This window comes from Hordeum vulgare, chromosome 4H (genome assembly GCF_904849725.1).
Source record: "Hordeum vulgare subsp. vulgare chromosome 4H, MorexV3_pseudomolecules_assembly, whole genome shotgun sequence".
Taxonomy (NCBI): Eukaryota; Viridiplantae; Streptophyta; class Magnoliopsida; order Poales; family Poaceae; genus Hordeum; species Hordeum vulgare.
This window is the reverse complement of record NC_058521.1, coordinates 477,193,239-477,198,686: the sequence shown is the minus strand read 5'-3', so window position 1 is coordinate 477,198,686 and position 5,448 is coordinate 477,193,239.

Below are 5,448 nucleotides of genomic sequence, written 5' to 3'. Positions count from 1 at the left end.
TTGACCTTTTTCAGAACGGAGTCCAAATGGAATAAAACTTTCGCGATGATTTTTTTGGACCAAAATTGACCCCCAAAGCTTTGGAAGAAGGCCAGAAGAGCCACGAGGGAGTCACAAGCCTAGGAGGCGCCCCCCCTAGGCCGCACCTAGCAGGCTTGTGACCTCCTCGTGGGCCCAACCGACGTAATTCCACCGCCATAAATTCCTATAAATTCAGAAACTCCCAAAAAGAAACCTAGATGGGGAATTCCGCCGCCGCAAGCCTCTATAGCAACCAAAAACCAACCGGGAGACCGGTCCGGGACCCTGCTGGAGGGGAAACCATCTCCGGTGGCCATCTTCATCATCTCGGTGATCTCCATGACGAGGAGGGAGTAGTTATCCCTCGGGGCTGAGGGTATGTACCAATAGCTATGTGTTTGATCTCTCTCTCTCTCGTGTTCTTGAGATGTCTTGATCTCGATGTACCGCGGGCTTTGCTACTATAGTTGGATCTTATGATGTTCTTCCCCCTCTCCCTTCTTGTAATGAATTGAGTTTTCCCTTTGGAGTTATCTTATCGGATTGAGTCTTTAAGAACACTTGATGTATGTCTTGCACGTGTCTATCTGTGGTGACAATGGGATATTCATGTGAGTACTTGATGTATGTTTTGGTGATCAACTTGCGGGTTTTGTGACCTCGGGAACCTATGCATATGGGTTGGCACACGTTTTGACTCTCCGGTAGAAACTTCGGGGCACTCTTTGAAGTTCTATGTGTTGGTTGAATAGATGATTCTGAGATTGTGTGATGCATATCATATAATCATGCCCACGGATACTTGAGGTGACAATGGAGTATCTAGGTGACATAAGGGTCTTGGTTGATATGTGTCTTAAGGTGTTATTCTAGTACGAACTCTATGATGGATCGAACAGAAAGAATAGCTTAGTGTTATTTTACTACGGTCTCTTGAATAGATCGATCAGAAAGAATAACTTTGTGTTGGTTTCGTACCCGACAATAATCTCTTCGTTTGTTCTCCGCTATTAGTGACTTTGGAGTGACTCTTTGTTTCATGTTGAGGGCTAGTTATATGATCCAATTATGTTATCACTGTTGAGAGAATTTCACTAGTGAAAGTATGAACCCTAAGCCTTGTTTCCACGCATTGCAATACCGTTTGTGCTCGCTTTTACTTTTAGTTACCTTGCTGTTTTTGTAGTTTCAGATTACAAAAACCTATATCTACCATCCATATTGCACTTGTATCACCATCCCTTCGCCGAACTAGTGCACCTATACAATTTATCATTGTATTGGGTGTTTTGGGGACACAAGAGACTCTTTGTTATTTGGTTGCAGGGTTGCTTGAGATAGACCATCTTCATCCTACGCCTCCCACGGATTGATAAACCTTAGGTCACCCACTTGAGGGAAAATTGCTACTGTCCTACAAACCTCTGCACTTGGAGGCCCAACAATGTCTACAAGGAGAAGGTTGCGTAGTAGACATCAAGTACTCATGATGCTATCTCGGTAGTGCAACTAGTCGGTCGTGGTTATCGAGGGTGATTCCTCCTTCACCACTCCCGACGATGACTCTGTCATGCAACCCCTCAAGTGTGAGACCCTCGAGGGTGATTCCTGTAAGTCCACCTTGACGGTAACATCGTTCGGAATCCAACGAGGGTGATACCTCGGATTCCCCCTAATGTTACAACCACACAGTTAGTTGACCATGTTACAAGGGAATTTGATGATTAAATGTGAGGCAGGTGGATTCCCGCGTGGATGTGTCGATGAGTTAATTAAAATGTTAAAGGATTTGGGTATTTGATCTGGGTTGGTCGGAGACCTTATTCGCACTAACCGTCTATGTGGGATAATTAATGGGTACTCGACGTCGTGGTATCAGCTGAATCTCTTCACACGTCAGCAATGGAGTGGCACGCGCCCGAGTGGTCTGGATTATCACCGTTCTTGATTAATAGGTGCCAGGACTGACATCAGCTGCCCTCGCAACGTGCAGGAGCATAATGGGTGATGGGCTCATGAACCCTGCGCGCTTGGGATTTAGACCGATGGGCTGGCCTCTCTGTTGAGACTAGGTGGGGCTGCGACGTGTCGATGTTCCGAGGCCGGGTATGACCGAGGAAAGTGTGTCCGTCTAGAGTTTATCGAGCGTGACGTGGAATATGTGGTGCACCCTAGCAGGGAAGAAATTAACTATTCGGATAGTCGTGTCCACGATTACAGGTTGACTTGGAGTTGTGCCCCGATCTTATACAACTACAACTGTTACTTAACTTGAATGGTTGCTCTGAGATTGCTTCCTTGCACGGAGTTGAGGAAGGATCTGTGGGCGTGTCTTTAATTAATATGCTGCAACAATATGACTATTAATTGTGTTACTTGTTCTACTCTGTTCTATTGCTGCAACACCCTTGAAGATGCTAGTCTTCGATAGGACTAGACCTTCTCTTTCTTTCTTGCATTGATGCAGTCAGTCCACATATAACCCCTTCCTTTGTAACTGATGCATACTTAGCATAGTTTTGATGTCAGTCTTGCAAGTACTTTGGATGAGTACTCATTGTTGCTTTGCTCCCCCTTTTCCCCTTGACCCATTGCTGCGACCAGATGATGTAGCCCAGGAGATGGTGTATCCCGCCGATGATGACTGCTACCCCGATGGTGCCTACTACTACGTGGAGGCCGCTGAAGATCAGGAGTAGTTAGGAGGCTCCCAGGCAGGAGACGTCGCCTCGTTCGATCGTTGTATCTTTTGTGCTAGCATTCTCTAAGGCACCTCATGTTTCATGTCTATACTCTGATATTTTTGCTTCCGCTGACAAGTGTGTTTATCAAGCTTCTATATTCTAGCCCTCGAGGCCCCTGCCTTGTAATATGAAGCTTGTATGTTTTATTTGTGTCTATAGTTGTGTTGTGATATCTTCTCGTGAGTCCTTGAGCTTGGTTGTATGCATTTGCGTGTATGATTAGCGTACGATCAAATCGAGGGCATCACACCTTTTCTCTGTAAGTTTCTTCTTAAATATAAAGTATCTGTAACAAGTTGCTTGGGCAGTTTGGATTGTACGTATAAAAGTCACGAGTTCATAACCAATAAAGACCAAATTTTACGGTCGCGTGGTAATCCTTTGTGTTGCATAGCCTTTTTTCTTTTTTTTCAATCTTCAATACTCAAACAAGCTAGTTCGATACACATATTACTTAGATGTGATCGTCTAATTGACCGGGAGCACAACCATAAAGCTCTCCCCAAGCACTACTCTGGCACTATTCTTCCCTTATGTGCTCGACGTCTCGGATATTGCTTTATATGCATCGGTTCCAAATTATGGCCTGGGTCAATAGTTGGGATGCTCGGCTCTTGTGTTTATCCTCTTACATCTCGCATGTTTGGATAAAAGGGTAAAGAGAGAACCGCTACGACTGTATTTCTAGCTCGCCTAGTCAAGTACCTTAGTGGAAAAAGCCGAAAACTGAGTGTCATAATAAGCGTGAACAGGTCTGCAATCTGATGACAAGTGTCAAACTAAAAATTGATGGAGGTTATGTCGTGTTATACGAAGGGTTTGTACTTACACAAACCAAGTGTTAATGGTTTCAACCTCGGCTTGTCCGAACACCACAAAATATTGGGGCTAGTAACTAGTCCCCGCAATCAATCTCCTACACTAAAGCACTATCGCCTCGTTTCTCCTTTGCACTATCGCCTCCGGGCACCGAGACATCGGCTAAGGATTAAAGTGTGGAGGTTGAAACACCCCTTGGAGAATCTACAAGGGGGCTGAAGCCGACGACTGGTCACTTTCAAATCAAAGCGGTCACATAGGAGTCAAGATAAACAAAGCAAAACATGATATACCATGCAAAGCAAGAACATTATAAAGCACAAAAGTTTAGCTATCATAAAAACACATGATAGTACTATCACTCATGAATTACATCCTTCTGGCACATGGCTTCTATCGCCCGAGAACCATCCATTACGATGGGAAAGTACGGCTCGGGTGCCTATGCTCCTTCCTAGGAGGTGGGGGGTCCGGTGGTCATCTCGGTCGGCATTATCTTCGGCCAGTGCACCATGGTCTTCGCAAAGGCCATTCGAGCTGCCTCTATGCATACAGAGTGCTTCCAGATGTCAATTTGGGGTGCAATGTCACATAGCTTCTGCACCAAACCAGAGTAGCTGCTCGGTAGCGGCTCTAGAGGCCATAGCCTAATGCAGAGGTCCTTCATGGCCGGCTCGGATATTTGATGCAACTCCATCAGCTGCTTCATTTGGTCAGTGAGGGGGAGAGGGTGCTCACGGGCCTGAAATTGTTCCGAGAACAACTTCAGCTCGACATTCCCCTCCTGGGACGCGAATTGCCTTGCTACATCCACCGCACTCTTCAGAAGATCCGCAAACGCGCTTGAAGAACACCACACGCATGTGAGCAACACAAACTTGTTACCATTGAAGACATATTACAACACATATCGCTTACCATCTGCAATAAGCTTGGGCATGCAGAGCTTAATCTTGTAGCCTTGTGCGTCTGCTTGCGCTTGTTAGACCGCCGAGGTCAACTCAACGGCTTATCCCTTATACTTTTGCTCCAGGTCTACACATCTAGTGATGGCGTCCTTGAGCTCCAGTTGCACCTCAGCCACCCTGACCTTGTTCTTGTCACTGGTGGCATTTATCGACGTTAGTTTGGTGGCCGCTTGTCCGGCGCCGACTTTTGTTCGACAACTTCTTGCCTCGCTTTTTTAGCTTGACCTTGAGGTTCTCGACCTCCGCCGTGACAACTGCAGTTGTATTGAACACCCATTTCTTAAGGATACAACCCAAATTATCTCACTTAAATGAGGAAAATAAGGATATGGGACTTACATTGCGCGTCATCAAACCGCTTGTTGACAAGGTCGAGCTCCTCTTGGGAGCTCCTAAGACTCCAATTCATCTCTGCCACTCCACGGTGTTGGGGGATGCTTCCAAAGTCGAGGTGTGCAAAACAACTCATTTGTGTTAGATTCCCAAAGTCATCGGAATTTGAATCATCTCCGAGGATTTCATTAATCGTGCTAGAGTCTCGGGAGCTACGACTCACTTTAAATATTACAAGTGTCCTTCTCGTGAGGTATTTGACCCCCGCATGAGTTTTTCAAACTCACATAGAGCTCGGGAGCTACTATATATAAGGATTGCATAAAACTTATGAAATAACATTATCTTTGTAAAAAAAGGGTTTTAATGATTTACCTTGAAGCTCATCAAGAGGCCACCAAAAACTTCCTTCAATCCGATGTCAACAGACCGAATGCTTTGTAAAACCGCATCCAGAAGAGTGTGGTGTTCTTCGGGGATGGAGGACTCATTTAAAGTTTCCTCCATCATGGCCGGCCACCCATTTTGGGCCCGCATTGCTACGGGCGGCTCTGGTGGTGACA